We start from the raw sequence: 20,588 nt of genomic DNA on the forward strand, positions 1-20,588 counted from the left end.
ACCTGAGGCTATGTGCTGCAGTTTTCTGATCATTTCCCAACGTACACAGACCCACTATCAGGTATTTATGAAACAGTGGCAGCTCCCGAATGTCTGATCTATCAGCTCAAATCCTTTTGTTGTCTGCTCTGTCTTCCATCTCCTCACTTTCTTCACAACATCAAGCATTACTTTTATGAAAACGCTGATCAAGGAAGACTGTTTTGTTTTGTTTTTTCTTTTGTCTATTCATTTGTAAACAAAAATTGTATCTTCTGGGCATTTACTTGGCGTATTTTCATTCTGACAGTGTATGCAACTGTGTGTGTTCCTTTTGCTGTGCTACTGCTTTGAACTCTGTCTGCCTTACTGTCTCAGGTCTCTCTTTTTTTTTTGACTGTTTTGGATATTTTGTCTTGCAAAATTCTTGTCATTTGTGATAACATTCTGTTACATAACTTCTTGGATTAGTAAATTTTAGTTTGCTTTGTCAAGGGTTGATTCCAGTGGTTTTAATTATTCCTTCTCTCTTTTATATTCTTACTGATACAAGTTATCATTTTTTGTTAGGAAATTATCTAGTTTCTACAAATTGCAAGACTTTTTTGTTTGTTTGTTTGCTTATTTCTTTTTTTTTCTTTTTTTTTTTTTTTTTTTTTTTTTTTTAGCTGAGGTGAGGCTACACCACATCATTTGGAAATTCTCCTTTGGCCACCGTCTTCCAAATTCCCCAACCTTCAGTGCTGGTGGAACTTTTCAACAGCAAAATCCTTACAGTCCTTTTCGCCACTTTCCTTGTGAATATGTATGGTGTGGGGTAGAGTCCAGTTATTTGCTGTGTCTGGTGCTGCCGAGAAATCTGCTGAATGCTGTGGCCTCCCAAGTTGTATCTCTACTTGAAGCGCGTTTGCTGGCCTTGTGCAGCTTTGTAGAGAAGAGGGTCCAGCTAGTGCTGCCCCCAAACTGTCCATTTTTTTACACAAGTTTGCAATCAAACTTGGTTGCATGCTAACTGTAAAACAGGATGGATAGTCATGGACCAGTGCTTGAGTCTGTTCCAGGGCCCTGTTTATTTTACAAGCCTAGAAGTAGTGTCAGTAATACATTGGTACAATGTATACAGCAAGTTTGACTCTTAAATATTCATTTCCTCAGGAGCTGGAGCTGTTTTACCTCACCTTATAGTCCCAAATATCAAGCAGCTAGGTATTCCCCAGGACAGAGGGAATCCCACATGCAGATCTCTTTTAAGCCTTATTTGGAGCAGAGATTTGAGCTTTGATCTCCTCTCTCTGAGCCTCTAGGCTTGCAGAGCCAGTCTGTCTCTATCTGTAGTCCAATGAATATTGAATTCTTGAAAAGTGGAATAGAACATATTAACGTATATTGTTGTAGTTTTCCAGCTGAAAAATAATTCTTTCAGTGGGTCTAATTTTAACACCTGATTTCTTTGCTAACTTATCTGAAAGAATTTAATTCAGTGACTATTAATGGTGTATGGTAACTGAAAGAAGGGAAAGGGTTGTGAACACTGTGTGATCAGATAAACTGAAGGTATCCTGCCTTCCAATTTGGCTTGTTTATAAGGAATTCAAAAATAAATGCTTCTGACATGTCTCTCTTGTTGCTCTGGAACATCATGTGCCTTTGGCAGTTTGCTGTTCTGGTATTTCTATTGCTTTTGCAGCTTTAATCCTTTAAGAAAATTTAATTTCAGCTGGCTTTTTAGATTGTTCATGAAGACATCCTTTAATTAATAATGAGTATGAACTGGACTTTCCAGTGCATTTGAGTGATTTATAATTAGTGTTCTCATTTTTCACTGAGCTGCAATAGTACTCTATATTCTTTCTATTCAGTTTCACTTGTGATGTTTTTTTTCTTATGTTCTTTCAAAGTTATTCACATTTGTGTTCTTCTGGAAAAATACAGTAATTATACCCTTATGAATCACAACCTCTGCCCTCTTAATTACAATTAAGGGAATCCATACATTATTGTGTTTAGATTTCTGTATAAATGAAGACAAGAAAAACAATGTGGTTTTTAGAAGCTGACATTATTTCCTCATCTCCTCCTCCTTTATTATGCTGCTTATGTCTGCAGAATTCAAGATTCAGATGAAGATTGGAAACATCCAGTTCATAACCTCCTATTTGATCTTCATATTTTGGAGTAGGAGTAATTATTTTAACATTTACGTGGTTTTCTTCCTGCCAGACTTCTAGTTGGTCCTCTATGATGTATTCTGTCCAATAGCAATGTGATGAGTGGCTATAAATAAATAAATAAATAAATCTCTGCAAATAAATCTCTATGAACATGTACATCTTTATATTCCTGTTGAGCAAGAGCAGATCAAATGCTGGAGAACTGATTTGCCTTTTATGTCAGAAAATCCGTTTAGTGTGGGATTGCCCACTGTCTTAGATTTTTTTTTTTTTTTTTTGTGAGGATTAAAGCAATTACAAGATAATTTAAGAATGTCCAGGCCTTCTAAAAAATTTCTTTCCTTTAGAGGAAGCACTCCTCCTGTGTCACCAGTTGCCTACAGTTTCCCCCATTTCCATTCCTCTTCTCCCTCATGTGCAGCTGGGGATATGCCAAGGAGTGAAGGAACTGCCCTCTCTGTTCAGCTGGCAGTGGGGTTACCCCACTCATAAGCTACCAGAAAGCCAAAGAACTAACTAAGGGAAGCCAATAAGAAGGCAGGGAAAGTTAATGAAGCAGTCTGAAGGAGAGATTTGACAGGGAGGTGAAGCACAGGAGTACTTGCTGTGCAGGCAGTTTCCTTCGTCTATACAGATGGTCTTCCTGCTATCATGCTAAATGCAATGAAGACTGTGATTAATGCTTGCTATTCATACAAGTGGCATCAAAACTGATATTCTACTTTACAGACTTTTGAATTGTGCCTTGCAGGTTAGTAGAGGAACACACTGAAGCATCTTGGAGACCTTTGTTCTTGTACTTGGGGTATCAAGTGTTTAAAGGGGGGACCAGTTCCTCTGGTTAGAATTGATTGACTGAGGGATGGTCTATGTTTTTCAGCAGCTCTGACATCACTATAAATTAAGGCAAACATTAACAATATATTCTACTGAAAATATAAAACTAATAGAATAGCTGTTGTATTTAGATGCTCAAATATAAACCTCCCCCAAATCAACAGAAAGCTGTTCTCAAGTTTAACTTCATGTAATTCTTCCTCTGTTTCCTTCATCTAAAAACCTTTCAGGATATTTGCACAGTGTCAGCTGATACCTAGAAATCAACAAGTGTCAGCTGATACCTAAAAATCAACCAGTCTCATCCTGATGTTGCCTCTGCCCTGAAAAAAAGATGCACATTTGGAACAAATTTATTTTTGTCTGTTCACTCCCTGACAATCCAATCAGAGATCCAGCCTTCCCATAAATCTGTCCTATATATCATACATTTGACAATTAATCATAATACATGTTTTTAACTCACTGCTAAGAAGACTCGATTCATAATGAGGACTTAGCCAGATGTGGAACAACCTCTTTATTAAAGGCAAATTCAACAGCTAACAGACTTTTCACTACAGTAATTATAGTTTGATGTTACCTGCTGTGAATAAAAGGTTTTTTAAGATCTGATGGGCTGAGGTTTATATCTCAGTACTCTCAGCTTTTTAAGCATACAGATTTAAAATTTACTCTCTGCATTTAAAGTATAAAGGAGAACAAAAATTTCATTTTACTGCTAGTTCTCATTAGAGAATCAGGGACGACAACCATAAAACGTGTTTAGGATGACAGCAGTTTGGGAGAAGCTAAAGCTACCTTGCAGGTTCTGAGGAGCACTGGGGAAATCTTGCTGGCAACATCAAGAGACTGAAAGTAAATTTCTTATTTATATTCTTCATGTGGTTTCTAGTTCCAGTTTTGTGATAGGAAATCCACAAGGTAAATGATAAAAAAAAAAAAAAATTAGATTGTTTTATTTTTTTTTCTTCTTCATATTTCTGAGTTTTAATTCAACTTTTTAATTTCTTCAGCTGTATTTGTAGCTGGGGATGCTCATTTAGTAGCTTATTGATTCTAATTTTCCAGTAGATCAAACAGCACAGGACATGCTCATATGACAAAAAGCAGATATATTCTTGTACTGCCAGCTTCATAAATAGGGTTGTGACAAAGGAGTTGGCCAGCTGGACGTGCTTGCCTTGTCCAGGACCTGGCTGTGTTGCTTCTTTATCAGCTGGGTTCCCCCTTAGCACACAGTTTTGTCTTCTCTGCCTGCTGTCAGGAGCTCTGTTTAGCATCACTGTGGTCACTGTGCAAACAGCAACTGACTTTGAGTATCTCAGGATTCCCTTCCCTTTTGCCCTAAAAAATGTAAAAGAAATTCAAATTCTATCTTTCCATTTGCAGTCACATTTTACCCCATATTGTGAACTCATTGACAGCTGTGAAAGTCAGAGATAAATTAATAATGTATAAATATTGTGCCATAGTCACATTTAGTAAAATAATGATAATCTGCACTTTATTAAGTACTTCACTTTATAATCTCCCCCCCCCAAAAAAAAGTGAGGGAGGAAAGAAAAGAGATCCTTGTGTTTCTGTAACAGCTCTCAGTAAGGATTTAATAGCATATGCTGTAGTGAGGTCTCATGCTACTAAGGTTTAATTACAGCATATATCTGCTAGATTACTGAGCTATAACTTGTCAAATAAATACAGTGCAACTTGTGATAGCCATGTTTTAGTGGAGTTTATTCCTCTCTAATTTGCAAAATCTGGTTGTTCATAAGAAGTTTCCTTGGTATTAATGTCAAGTAGCTTCATTCTGCAGCACTGGATAAATTAATTTTATTTATATAAGGACTTGCATGCTGCTGGTGAACACAGCATCTGAATGTCTTGGAAACAGTTTGAGTTTGGTTTCACAGCACATTATCACGGTGGGGAAGTGTGATTTGGTTTTACAGCACAGAAAGCCAGCGTCTGTGAATCCTTCAAGTTCTGAGAAATCCTGTGTCTAACTTTTCTCATCTGGCCACGGGACAGAGGTGAAAGCTGGGCCATGTGGAAGGTTCATCCTCTGCTCCTGAGGCCAGATCACCCATCCGTGTGGGACTCAGTCCTTCAGCATGGCAGGATCCTTGTTGTTAGGCAGCTGGTGGGGAACGCATGCTTTTACGGGACATTTCCTCCACTGCAGTGGACCATCACTGCCCATTTCATACTCTGGGGGCTTCAAACTATAAGCTGTCAGTTGATCCACAACCAGCTACATCAAGCGTGTCAGGATGCTGAGTGGGGTTAGAAGCAGTGACACCAAGCATCAGGCCTGGGGTGATGGGATCGCAGCAGGGCAGCATTAGATGGTAGCTACATGCATATCCTCACTGAGTGCAATCTGGCAAGTCTGTACCTGAAATCACAGCCCATTAGTTTCTGTGGCAAAAGTCCTCATTACTTCATCAAGATTAGGATAAGATTACGAGTCTGTTTTTCAGGCATATGTACAAGTGATTTGAGTGTGTCCAGAAGGTGCTGAGACCTGCTGGCAGAGATTGCTGCACTCCCTTAGAACTGAATTGTTTCACCCTATAAAATGAAGTGGTCACATCCATACCTGATCCAGGATAACTCCCACAGCCTGACCAGAAATTGCCTGGGACAATGCTGTTTACATGGCCACCAAGGCTAGTGATCCATCAAACATTTAAATGATACCACATGTTGAACTGCAGTGCCTGGAAGAACTCTGTGGCACTGCTCAACTTGGTGTAGTTAAAGCCTCTGAAGCCTCGAGAGAGTATCTAACTTGTACGGAAAGTTTGCTCAGAAGTTGAATCTTCCCCATACATTCATGTTCCAGGATAACTTCACCTGTGTGACAGAAAGGACATTAATCTTCCTTATTACTCAATTGACTGTCACACCTAGAGGTGATCCCAGACTATGGGGAATAATACTTTTCTTAAAACTTGAATATAGATTTGACAGTAAGGGTGTCTTTTAGTTTTGCATCAGTGGAAAGATGAATGAGAAAATTGAAGCAAAGATATGAATATTGACTTTAGTAAAGCTCATTTTGGTAGCTGACTGAATCGCACAGATAACCAGCAGTGTTAGAGCTGTAAAATAGGCCATTCAGTTGAATCAAACGAGAACTTTATGCAGACTGGTTGTGATTTGGAATGAAGGCTGTAGAAAGCTTGTTGCAGAAATGCAATTTTGCAAATGGTTTTTACAGTCCCTTATGATGTTCTCGACAGAAGCTGTCAGCTTGAGAGAAGAAATGTGCTTGGCAGGGAGTGATGTTGGATATATGAAAAATGAATTTGTATTATGGCACTGTATTCCCTTGGAACATTAATAGGAGGAAGTGCAAGCTATTTTATTAAATCATGGATTCTGGCGTGGAATCTGTCAGTTCCCCCAAGATGTTGTGTTTTTAACACTGCAAAGTTGCTTGTCATGCTTTCACATCTTACCTGCAAATAGGGTGCTAGAAGCAATGAAAAACAGTTTGCCAGTGACTAGCGTGCATTAGGTGTAAACCTCTATCCACTTACATCAGCAAGACCCTTAAAAATTAAATTGTAGTTTAGTCCAAACTGCTGCATTTGCTGAGGATAGCTGTTATAACACGTTTCAGTTAATCCCATAATCTAAGATGAAAAGTGAAATTTAGTGCATATTTGTGACAAATTCTTCTAAAAAAAATGAAATTAGAGAGAGAGAGAGAGAGAGAGAGATGATCTACCTGTTGGCACAAGCATTTGTTCAGTCACACAAAACCTGGCTGATGTTTTCCTGTGGATGTTTCACAGCTGGAAGTTTTTGGTCTCTGTCAGAAGATGCACTCACACCACACACTTCAGGTTGCTCATATTTCTGCAGGCTGAGAAAGAGCCCAGGTGTCTAAAGATCTCAAGAGATAACTCTTAAAAAGTACTCGAGGGACATCAGGACCTGCTGTTTCATTTTATAGCCAGCTTTTTTGTAATGTAGCCCCTAGCTTTTCAGTGACCCCACAGCTGTTACTTACACCATATTTTTAGGACTTGTATATGCTAAATAACTGAGAGCTGAACTGAAATCTATATAGAGACGTGGAGAATATTGTATAGACTACATAGCTGAGTACTCTGCTTTTCTCTCAGTGCTTTATGAATTCTAATTTTATTTCTTTAATCCTGACCGAATTACTGCTGTGGTGGACTGAGTCAGATGTTCAATATTATTATTATTATTCATGTCTCAAGGGCATGAGTCTTTCTTGAACTTTATATTGGTTAGATAAGCAACTTGCAACAAATATTCACATTGCTTAAAGAATTGCATAAATCGTTGAAGGGCATATGTAAGTACAAAGGGAAATAAATATTTCTGTAACATTGATTTTATTTTTTTTTTCCTACTCATCCTGTGATTTTAAGTTAGGCAAAAGGGTTTCCTATTCTTAAAACCATAGGTAAAGGAGACAGCTCCTTATTTGTTTTTTCTTTTCCACATGGAAGAAATCTGATGTTTTTGTTCCTAATGTTGTTCTGGTTTTTGTTCTGATCTTTCATAGCAGCTTTTTCCCTGAGTACTGATGTGACGCAATTTGTCAGCATTACTTTTTAGAGGTATTGCCTGTCTGTAAATACCATGTTTTCTGTCCTTTTCCATTGATTGATGATAAATAAACTAGATGCCAAGTTCTTATTTATTTTGGCACACCTAGCAGTGGGTTACACTTGTGGAACTGTGCAAACAAGGGCCTAGTTCCTCCCCAAAAGATCACACTTTTTATTGTGGTAAATACAACAAAGAGATGACAGAAAAAGGTGACAGAACAGAGTATGCTGGATAACCATCGTTCCACAGTTCCTTTTCATGGCAGACTCTGAGATCAGACAGCAGGGAGTAATGCTGGGGAAAAGCTGGTGCAAGGGAGACTCCCTACACATGGAGTCAGTCGCTTGATGCAGGTTCTCCAATCAGTTGTCACCTCCCATCTAGGACAGCAGTCAGGCACCTCTGGTTGGTGACCCACAACAGCAGCAGAACTTTATCTTGCTTTCACTCAAGCAGCATCAATGGTCCTTTGACCATCTCTGCACAAAAATGTCACAAGGCCTGCTCTTCTGGGAGTGTTCTGTCCCAACAGGCCTGTATTTAGCCTTCTACCTTTCATCCAGACATCAAACTTATTTAAATCCACAAGTTGGGAAACAAGACATTAAGCTGATCCCAATACCTAAGTATCATTTTCTAGAGATAGGCCCATTAATATTCCAGGTCTTCAAAAGATCCACATTTTGCACTGGACACTGAACTGGGTGGCAAGGAGAGAATTTCTGCACCACAAAAAGGTGCCTAACACTAACCCAGTTTCACAGTTCTGTATCTTAACTGACTTGCATGGAGTTATTTCTAGTTTACACTGTTACAAGGGAACAATTTCTTTTACAAAACGATTATCTTATTAATTTGTTTCACTTCAGAAATGCAGGTTGTCCTGAGAGAAATTCTTTTGTAAGTCAATATCACATTATTTTCAATACCTCTCTAGACATCTCAAACCTATCCTCACACTTTAAAAAATTAACATCTGCAAGTAATTCATTGAATGAGTGCTTTACTTGAATTCCCTGTGTTCACTTACATTTGTAAAAACAATAAAAACAGACTGAGTGTTTCTAGGACTGAGTATTTTATTCTGTGTGCTAGGTACCTTCTCACACAGAATTACAGAATTACTGAGGCTGGAAAGCACTTCTGGAGGTCTTCTTGTCCACCTCTGTGCTTAAGCAAGGCCATTCACCTAAAGCAGGTTGCTCAAGGCCATGTCTATTAGGGTTTTGAATATCTCCAAATATGGAGATTCCACAACATCTCTGGGAAACTTGTACCGATTTTCAACAACACTCACAGTAAAAGGATTTTTACTTATTTATATTTTTAATAATTAAATGGAATTTTCCTCCATTTTAATTTATGTCAGTGGCCTCTTGTGTCACCAAACACCAGTGGAAGCAGTCTGGCTTTGTCATCTTCACTCCAGCTCCTCCCACTTCAGGTATTTATTCCCATTGAAGAGATTTCTCCAGAACATTCTTGTCTCGAGTACAAACAGTCAGAGCTCTCTCCACCTCTTTTAGTATGACAGATCTATTAATCATCTTAGTGGTTCTTTGATGGACCTGCTTCAGTATGACCGTAAACTTCTACCTGTATGAAAAACATTCAGCCACAGAGATGTGCTTGAATGCATGTGTCTTGCTTTCATCAATGGAAAAACAAGTGTTTTCTGTCTGGGTGCTCCTCTTTTCCTCCCACTTGTCTCTTTGGAGTCATCTAGAAATAGTGATGGTCATTTATTTCATTTGTAACATTCTATTAAGTCATACATACAGGATTATACTGGTAGTAACTTGAACGTTTTGTGGTTTATGGGGTACTAACCATATTCTGCCTATATAATGTCTGCAGCTGAAGGCCATAGTGTTTATTGAGCTAGGATTGATTTTATTGAATTAACAGGAAGTGACACCACGGCATATTATTTATTTGCTAGCACTTTGATCCATCTCAGTCTCTCTTAAATTCCTAGAATTTCCATAGTTTAAAACTTCCCTTTTAGTATGGCAGCATGCTTTTAATGTAGTTGTATTTGAACTGTGCATGGTTCACAAATTCCATTGTAAAGACAATAGGAAACGTGGAGTGGGGTATTGAGAAAAGGTTCACCTCAAATGTTGTAGTTAAAACAGTGGGCTTCAATTTTAATTTCTTAGGCACCATGTCCTTCAGCAGCAAATGCCAAGATGGTAATTCACTACCTTTAAAAGTTTATCTTTAGCTCGTGACTTTGTGGCAGAGATTTTCTTCTTATTCTGTGTTTGTTAGATGTGGTGGTGTATCAGTCCAGTGCTAGGGCTCTGTGCACAGCTGTAATGAGAAAAAAATAACCAATGGTGGAAAATATATAGTCATAGAATGGCCTGGGTTGGAAGGGACCTTAAAGATTACCTCGTTCCAACCCCCCTGCCATAGGCAGGGATGCCACCCACTAGATCAGGTTGCTCAGGACCTCATCTAACCTGGTCTTGAACACATCCAGGGATGGGGCATCCACAGCCTCTCCGGGCAACCTGTTCCAGTGCCTCACCACTCTCTGAGTGAAAAATTTCCTCCTAACCTCTAATCTAGAGGTTAATAAATAATAAATACTTAGGGTATTAAATAATAAATACTTAGGGGTTTAAACAGAAGAGACAAAAATCATAAGTAATATAGTAAGAAGCATATCAGAATAAAATAGTATAAGTTTGGTTTCAGAATACTTCATCTATGTATTATTATAGAATCATAGAATATCCCAAGTTGGAGGGGACCCACAAGGATCATCAAGTCCAAACCTTGGCTCCACACAGAAACACCCAAAAAACAAACCGTATGTCAGAGCATTGTCCAAATGCTTCTTGAACTCTGGCAGGCTTGGTGCTGTGATCATTTCCCTGGGGAACCTGTTCCAGTGCCCAGCCACCCTCTCGGTGAAGAACCTTTTCCTGATATCCAGCCTTTAATTCTCACTCATAAATAAGCTGGTATTGACTTTACCATCTGATAGATACCCAGCAAGGTTGACATTAGTAACTGTGTAATATGTAACACACTGAACAATTTTGACCTTTTCCTTCATTTAATTGCAACGTAGAAACAAGTGAATGGGAACATGATGATGAGGAAGAGTCCTTCCTTTAACTGAAATAACGTTTGTGGATGAATAGAGCTTGGAATGCACAAAAAAAAAAAAAAAAGGCAAAAAAAGCGCAAAGTAACTCTGAGCGTTAGTTTTTGTTTGTTTGTTTGTTTGTTTTCCAAATACTGTTCAGTGTTGTAATCCTGGCTTGCTCACACTGAGATAATTTGTAAAATGCCTATTAAAAACAATGCCATTTTTTATTGATAATAGATTTTAACTACTGCTTCGATCTTACATTAAAATGTTAACCAAGGTTACATAAGTCAAGTATTTATGAAGTAAAAAATATCTATTTCCTTTTTTTATGCCACTAAAGTCCCACTTCCTACAGTCTATTTGTTGGATTTGCTACAAGAGCTAAGATATTTGCATTAGTGTTATTCAGCATGATATGGACAGGAATACTGCCCTCTGTCCTGTGCTGTATGAATGTTGTTAATCTATGCTGTGAGAAAGTAAACTGCTCATTTGAAGTGTTATCTCTTTGTAGATGATATTTTCTTCTGACAATTGTTTTAGCCTTCCAATACAGATCATAAACTGACATCATAACTATGGCTCTGATTTCTAATCCTGTTAAAACCACATACCTATCCTTCACAGTTCTCAGAGATCTGGTGCAAGCACAGCAATTAGCGCGTCTTGAAGTTATCTGTTTACAGATGGTAGGATTGTGGTCTTCAGGAATTGAAAATAAAAATAAAAGAAAAACTAACTGATTTCACTGGATCTTTAATATCTTGATAGGCTCATATATTACCTATTTGCTATTAATTCCAGTAACTATACACTTTATGATCTCGTTTTCTTAATGTTCTTGATTTTTTTTCTGTTTCTACAGTTAGAAGCAAAACAAGAAGACTCATCTGTTTACATTGTACAATACATGCAAGGTACATGCATTGTATACTGCAGTATTCAAATTATTAGATTTTCTCATGGAAAAGATACTGTATCTTTCCTAGAGTGGACAGGTTTAAACTTTAGCAATTCTACTGTGTTAAGTGATAGCAAATTTTATTTTTATTTGCAATTAACATAGAATGAAGTTATCTATTAAAAAACAAAACAAAACAAAATAGTAGGAGGTTTTGGTAACTGTTCATTTTTGTATGTGTGAATGTGTGCCCATTTAAACTTTGTGCCCAAGTTTAAAATGAATGTTTTTGTTCTTTGATAGTTCTGAGTTCTAAATCTTCTGTGTTGTGGAAAAATGTAAACCTGCAGAGTGAATACGTACTTTGATTTCATGCAATTGTGGCCTCTCTCTAGACTTTCTGTTCTATATCTGGTAAAACAAGCCAAGGGTCCAGTCCTATAAAACTTGAGTTGGAATTCGGATGCTGGAAATTGTTTCCATTACCAGAAGGAACTGAGGATAAATCAAGTAGCATTGATGGACTCTTCTGTCTTTACGAAAGATGTACAAAATCCTTAGTCCTTAATATGATAGAAATTAAGCATCAGGAAGTAATCTTCTTTCATAATTAACTGTTATCCCTTTTCCCTTTTCTGGATGTCCTGGTGCTTGTCTAGGTTATGTCTAGTCCCTACCACCACTGCATCACTCAGCATTTTGATCCTTTTGCTGACTCACCTCAAAACCTTCACAAATTTAAATGTAACAGAAATAGCTTTTCATTTTTGGTGTGGAAGTCATTGGTGTTTCAGCCTTCCAATTGGGCAGAGCAGTTACAGACGTGGGGGTGGACAGCAATGTCCTCTTTCCCTCCCCACACACACGCTCTTCAAAAATATTTACTGGGCCACCCAGAATAAATCCTAAGCAGTGTTGGGGAGAGTCATCACTTCTCATTTTGTGAATGTGATATTTCAATCTTTGTGAGTCTAAGAAAATTACACATGACCCTGTGGCTGTGTGTGAATGTGCACCCACTGAACTTGGCAGTAATTGGGCCATGAATTCTGGTAGGAGCAAAATCAGTGAAGTGCTTAGAGAGTAATTCTATAACCCCTCATGCAGGTGTTGCTTAGACCCTGCATGCTGCAGGGAAGCGTGTTGTGGGAGTTCAGTAAAGGAGACATTCATCTCTTCTGTGCCAATGCTAAAATAATCTGTAATTCATCATCTCTGTGTGGTGTTTACTTCTTCTGGTCCTCAAGTAACATGCTGTGGGCAAACAGTATAAATTCCTGAATCTCTGCTGTGCTACATCCCCTCCAGATTGTTCTTGATTGCAATAAAAATATTTTGCCTCTCTAAAACTCAATGAAAAATCATGTCAGTCTTTCTGTTATTTTACTACCTAACCATTTATTTTACTTCCTGAAAAATACAGTGAGAGAGGGACCATTAAAAGGAAAAAGCATAGTGTGACTAAGTAAAATGAAAAGCTTTATGAACAAGACAGAGGAATGTCAATTAAGCACTTCTCCTTTCTTGTATCCTTTGAATTTTGCTACAGACCACTTTCAGAAAGTGCATATTGTTCTAGATGGTCATAAGAAGATAATAGGTCAGCCAAATGAGGTAGTGCCAATTGCAATGTGTATTAGGCATAAACTCAAGAAACTTAGGTTTCAAGTGATTAAAATGGGCACCAGACTGGTTACTAAAAGTAGAATGGAGGTGAAATAATTTTAGGGGACAAATCAGGAAAACAGTCCATTTCTTAATGAGTAGGATGAGCATTTTCAATACAGTTTTGGCATAATAAATTCCGATCCACATTTCTGTGTCCACAACGTTCTAGCCAGTTGCTAAAATGGGAAACAATCAAATTACACAATGTTAGAAAACCAGTAAGTAACAAGAATTTTCTTGAAATGGAGTGGATGATGACAGATAAAACTTCTCACTGATTATGTGTGGATTTGATCCCCAAAATAAAAACAAAAGTATCCAACATGTGAATCATGTATATGAAACTACTTTGAAATCCTTGATTTAGGTGGCAGAAGCATGACACTTGTAAAAATTTGTCTGTTTGCAGATGTAAGCTGTATGAGTTTTATTTCAAGTTCTTTTTAGCAAAGAATGACATCACTTAGAAAGCGGAATGTGGAGGACCCTGAAAGGCTTTATCAATAAAATGTATTAATTTTGTTGTCTTTTTCAACAGAGAAAAATAAGCAGAGATTTTTTATTTTTTTTTTAATTTTATTTTGCAGCCTTTTAACTACATTATTAAATTTTAAAATCCATTTAAGATATGTTTGAGTATCTCTTGCTTCAAAGTGTGACTTAAGGTCTGCATCTGTGAAATTTTGTTTTAATATATGTAAAATGTCTGTAAAACCATGCTTCTTTGTACACATGTTCTGTCTGTCTTTGGATGTTGTGAGTATATATACATTAAAATATAAGCTTTATTAGATTTTTTTTTTCACATCACTGTTTTTAGCTTTGTTTGTGAGATCTTCTAAACCCACTGATTTAATTTGAAATACTCCAGCAACCATCTGTATAACACGTTTCCTCCAAGTAGCTAAAAATTGGTAATAACCTTATTACATGATAATTCCAAGAATATGACTAGTTGTTACTAGGGTACTGAGGAAATAACAGTTAGAAACACCTTACAGAGGAAATATAAACTATATCTGAAAAGTCTGCTCTCCTTATTTTCCCAGCAACTGCCACGATCCAGAAGAGAAAGATGTTTGATCACTGTTACATAATAATTCAGAATCATCAGGCAGCCATTGTAATTAAAAATCACATCTTCTCTATTTGTCAGATGCTTTGACAACAGAAAAATATATATATATATAGTCTCATTTTCATCCCATTTTTGCTTCTCCTTGTTTAAGTTATTCTCCCAGCTAATGTCTTGTGACAGGATGGGTCAGTGTTAGAATCTTAGAATTACAGCATCATCTAGGTTGGAAAAGACCTGCAAGATCATGTCCAGCCAAAAACTTGACCTACAAAGTCCCATCACAAAATCATGTCCCTTAGTGCTGTATCTACATGTCTTTTAAATACCTCCAGGTATCCTTCTGGTATTGAAGTATACCAGTGGAGCAGCCTGGATAGTAGACTTGTTTGTTGAATTGCTAACCCAGAAGCGGAATGTTTTTATTACCTCTTTGTCTCTAGTTTACGCCATGTTCGTAGCCAGTTTGATTGCCTTTCTGGGTCCAGCCTGAGAAGTGTTCACTGACACCGTTCTTCTGTAATGAAATGCTGATCTAAGAGAGATGTTCTGTAAAGCCTTGCAATTTATTATTGTCTGGATTTATTTATTATTGTATGGATTTATGATAACATACAATTTTCTCCTTTTATCCACCCTGTGATTAGTAATATTAATAAGGAAGAAACAGCTGGGAGCATTTTTCTAACTGGATAGCCTGGAAAATTTGCTTTCATTTTGAAAACTTTTTTGCTTTTGCTCAAATTTGCTGTTTCTCATTAGACAGAAAAATGCAGATTGTTTAAGAAAATACTTTGTGCCTCTCTGTACCCTGTGAAAACAGCAGGGAGCAAAACAGTTTCTGTAGAACCAAATAACCAGTAGTTGTAATGTTGCTTACCACAGTGCTGCATAGGAAGAGATTCAGTGCAATGTCTAGATTTAGAGGTGTAGTGTTAGATATCTGCGGTTTAGTGGTTCACATAAAAAATGGACCTCTGTTTTACATGTAATTAGTGAGTACCTCTCTCATATCTTTTCACATTTCTGTATTCTTGTTATAGTCAATACAGATCTACTTAACTGAGGTCAGCAAACTTTGGAAAGCTCTTCAGCCCATTCTAGGTTGGACACCTACTGTCCCAACAGCTAATTTGTTCTCTAGATTCCACTGGTAAGGGTCTCCAAACAAAGGCATCTTGTGCTGTTTGAGGTTCTGTAGGGTTTCAAATTAACTCCAGATGGGCTGGCAGATGTGACTCTGTATTGCTGAAAACATTCCACCTTCTGAAACAGTGCTTTCAGACCAGATGTCCAATAGCAGAACTCCAGAGTCTTATTCCTTCTCTAACTGTTCAGTTTTTCCATTTGTCAGACTGGGCCATATAAAGGATAAACTTTGGTACATGATAGTCCTGTGGGTCTGATTGTACCACAAGACTTAGTGTTGGGAGCTGTGATCTGGGCGAACAATGTTGCAAGTCAGCCTCTTCAAAGTTACACATTATCTCTTCAGAAAAAAAATGCAGCATAATAAGGATACGTATATTAACACAACATGCTGTACATACAGAATATAGAACTAGTTTGCTTAGTTAATCCAGAGCTCTTTGTTTCCATTTATCTCACACAGAGGTTACAAGTTATCTTTCCTAGCAGTGCCAGACAGACAAACTTGTGTGGTTAGAAGGAGATGTCATGAAACTGCGCAGTACCTGACATCAGTTGTTGGAGGGCAATCCGTACTGTTTGTCAGCTTTCTGCAGGGGATTAGTCTCTTGTCACCTCCATGTGGCAAATAATCGTGAAAGAAAGAAAGCAAAATTGCGGCATATATTTTATCCATAAGATTTGATAAGTATCTTTCATGTCTTTCACCAAAATGTGTTGGAAAGTTCAAAGTTTTACAGGTATGGGACACAATTAATTTTTCCAATTCCATGTACTAAAACACATGGACATTTTTTAAATGTTGTAAATCTGCAAGACCAAAAGCAAGGTAGCCATTAGCTATCTGTTCCAAATGCCTTGTTGTTTCATTGTTTCATTTAGCATATTAAAAAAAGATGTAAAGCTGAATGCTTTGATGAATAAATTGGCTGCTGCCCAATAAGCTAGTGATGATGAGATTGTGTGTGAGAGCACATATCATTTTCCTCTGCTGTGTCCTCCAGTCTATACAGAAGCAGGATGCCTATGAATTTCCTTATTCTGTCTTTTAATGAAACCAAATGCATAGCAGGAGAAAATAAATCATCTCATCTGTAATTCACAACATCGAGCAATATGGTATTATGTATGTCATTCTTAGAAACCGACAGTAAGCCACCCTATGAGAAAACAGGTACAAACAAACCATATGGGCCAGATCGCAAAGCCTCAAGTGGGCAGATAGCAGCTGCACCTTAGTTCTTGCAGTCAGTGATTCCTTTCATCCAGCTGATCTGGCCTCTGCAAGAATGAAGCACTGCTCTGCTTCATTGCTCTAAACCAATACTTCCAGTTTAAATCTAGACACCAATTTGGTCCATATAGAGTTGTCCACACTGGGAAATGTGTCTTTGGATCTCTATATTTTTCTTTCTATGTATTGTTTTTGCTGTGTTTAAATCAGATGTGGAGATGAAAGGTGACTGACAGAAAATGTTTATAGATGAAAGTCTGAGAACCATTAGTGTACGTGAAACAACATTGTTCATTTATAGCACTGGAGATGAATGGCTTCCCATTTAAAAAAAAGTGTTCTAAAATCTGATTCATCTTTTTCTATACATCAGCCAAGATGCTTTGCCAACTGCAGAGTAAACCCAGAATAAAATCAGATCATTGATAATTTCAGTTCAGTCACAATATAAAAACTGTTAAGCAGATAAATCCCCATATTTTACTTTCTAATAGTTCTTTGTTGTTGTCCTGACAGTTCTCCTGAGAACTATCTCCTGATAGTTCTCACAGACTAGCACCTTTTATTAATATTGCTTTAAACTTGGATTCCAACATGTTTAACAATTCATATCCTTTTAGTTAAGAAATAAGTTTTTGTTTCTCTGCAAAAGCTTTTATAGATGTATATCATAAAGCTTTCTTAAAACACATATTAGAGTAATTATGTACGGTTTTCTCTTTAAATGAAGAGTGCTCATCAGTACTTACCTATGATCATATTCATAGCTGCTCTCACTTTTGCGCTTCTCTCCCAGAGGTTTGGTAGTGCTTGGACGTAGCAACAAAACTTGTAGTTGTTTAACTAGTGTTAGTATCTAAGCATATTTAAGAAATTAGTTCAATTCATAAACTTTTGAAAAATCATTACCCAGGTCAGTCTTCCCAGCTAATTGCCTCACTGAAAAGGGACCCCTCACCTGGCAGTCATAGTCCAGGCTTCATCACCCAATAGAAAAATACCCTTAAATATACCCTTAAATATACACAGGAATGTATAAATATACACTCCTGTGAGCCAGGAGTGGCATAGGGAGCTCACAAGTTTATAAATTTTATTTATTCTGATTGCATCCTACCAAAATATCATGTTATATTCTAGTTAGTAGCTACTTGACAGTTCCAGGAGTTTTCATAACCATACAATTACAGGATGTAAGTGTGTTTTCTTGATCCTGTCTTTTTAGTCCTTAGTCCTTTTCTGGCGATAATGTATTTACCATGTACCACAAACATTCCACTTAAATAGAATGCTATTTTCACATATTCTTCTAGTACTTATTCCAAGTAGGAAAAAGTATATGCAGTATCAATGTTTGAATGCACTTAAGTCATTGAGTGAATAGATTTCAATGAGATTAAGATGCATTAACACTACCTACCTAATTTACATGTAATTTTCCAAAGTTACCAGAACTTTGGAGTCTGAGGCTCAGATTCTTAAGTTCCTAAGTTGCTTCTAAAATATCTTACTAAGTGCTTTTTCCCGTGCTTATATAAGAATGATTTATTTAGACTCTCATCTTATTTTATTTCTAGCCATGCAAGTCTTTCAGTTTCTCTCTTCAATTTATTGTGTCGTTTTGCAGTAAGGACAGATTTTGTTCCAATAATTGCAGTAGACTTGAAAAACACTGTCAATATTATCTATTATCACAGATACTGACATTCAGTAATTGCTGAATTAGTTTGTTTTCTTTTTTACATTTCTTTCTGTGATTTTTCTCATGAATATTATGGATGTCAAACTACTTTGTTACCAGGAACAGGACAAATTCATTGGGCATGTTAAAATTCCATTTTAAAGTCTCTCTGTCCTAATTTTGCTTCATTTATGTAAGGAGAAAATTACATTTCCTGCATTAAAATATATCTTGAAAAATAGAGAAACAAACACTCATTTAAATATTGATTTTAGTTTTACAGTGGCATAAACAGAATGTCACCAAGCTTTTCTAAACTCTTCAGAGAGTGCTATACTTACTCATGTTTACAATTACACCTTTTGAGGGAAATCTGTTAGTAATAACTAAAATTATTCAGTTGATTGAGTTTTATGGATATTAAGGATTCTAGCATCCCTGTAGCTTTTATTTTTCTGGAACTCCTAGAAACCACAAACATAAGATGCCTTTTGGCTATAGAAGATAGTTCCCAATGACCAGCAGACAAAACAGATAATCTATAGTAAGCACTATTGTGAGGGGTGACCAGCTCAAAAGGCTATATGGCAGAGGTAAAGGAGGCGACTGAATTGATCCAAGAGACTGCATTAGATCAAGAAGATGATTCAGCATAAAGCTAAATGAAAAATAACTGTTGACATATCAGAATACAAATAATAAAAACTCTGATATGCGAAGAATGAAAATTGCATCATATTCCACAATATGGGATGAAGAGAGGGAATAGAAATTCAGCATTCATGGTACTGAAGTTTTCACTCTCAATTCTCACCAGCTCAGGCAGGCTCACAAAGTAATATGAAATAAAATACTGGATTTGAATGGACATGACTAAACTCACTTAACATAAATGTTCATTTTTCTTTTCGTAATAAAGTTACATTGTTTAAAAGTTTCTTTCATAAAACTTCTTTTTTTTTTTTAGAGGACAATACTTATTTAAGTACTTATCTAAGCTCTGCTTGTTGCTACATTTGTATTCTCTAACACTTCTTAGAATACCAGCTACAGGATTTTCTTTTTGATAAAAATACAAGCAATATTTTATTAACAGGACAAAAGCCATTTCATCTGTGTTCTCCCCATGTCTTTTTGGTACAATCATGACAAGTTAAAAATTGTTCTGTAGCTAGGAAGAGGCTCAGGAGATAGATGCAGATTTGAAAATCACTGCTCTGTTCTCTAATTAGCTATGAATTTGTTTTCTTTTTTTATTCTTACGCATTTGAGTCTATTAGTCGAATAGCCATTGAGACCAGTGAACTGAACTGAACCATACTGAACGCTTAGAATTTAATTATCTTAAATGCCTTATGTTTATATGCAGTAGCTTGGCACAAATTTGATTATATAAATAGCAAAATTGTTCAGTTAAAGCAGTGTTAACAACCGAATAATGGCATAAATAAGTGAGATTTTGTAATAATTTAACCAGTGACTGAAGAAGCAAAGAAAGCTTTGGTGATAAAAAAGAAAAAAAAAGGAAAAAAAAATATGTAGACATGGAAACTTCTAGAACCACATGCATGTGAATATGATGTTAGTTTACAGTTACCAGCAGAATCACAAAAAGATCCATTTTTATTCTTATTTTTAGAGATATTTTTATATGTTTCCCATGGATGCTTTGAGTCAAAACTACGTACTAACTCTGAGAAGACAACACTAATCAGAGAAGGCATTTTGCTAGCAGAACCAGTACCGCGAGCATGCCTTCTGCAAAAGCACTTTAGATCAGATTAATCTTGCCTCCTTTGATATCAGTGGAAAGAAATAGGTACTTTTAGGATGTATTAGTTTGACCCTCTCTGTATGCCTGTTTTCCAGTGGTATGAATTCTGACATAGAATTGCCTATTTTTCTTCATTGCCAACGATGGAAACCTGGCTGAATCAAGTGCAGGTCCTATAAATACCCTGCTTCAAGTACTGAACTGCTAAACAAAGCAAGGAGGTTATATTTGATGGCAACATTGTTTGTAGTGATTTAAGTGGCATTTGTTCACAGTTTCTCACTCCTGTCCCATATCTACCCTTTGAATTTTACTAGCCCAGCTACTCTTCTGTCTATGAGGTGACCTAGAAAGTTTCCTCAATCCAACTGAAAAATAAGCCTGAGAAATACTTGATTTTTGCCATATCAG

General features: G+C 36.8%; 1 protein-coding gene across 13 annotated transcripts in view; it reads left to right on the forward strand.

The window, feature by feature from the left end:
- The window catches only part of PCLO (piccolo presynaptic cytomatrix protein), a 370,143-nt gene that overhangs the window by 110,448 nt on the left and 239,107 nt on the right, over positions 1-20,588 (forward strand). The gene's annotated exons all lie outside the window — the stretch shown is intronic.

The sequence above is a fragment of the Anser cygnoides genome, chromosome 1 (genome assembly GCF_040182565.1).
Source record: "Anser cygnoides isolate HZ-2024a breed goose chromosome 1, Taihu_goose_T2T_genome, whole genome shotgun sequence".
NCBI classification, from domain to species: Eukaryota; Metazoa; Chordata; class Aves; order Anseriformes; family Anatidae; genus Anser; species Anser cygnoides.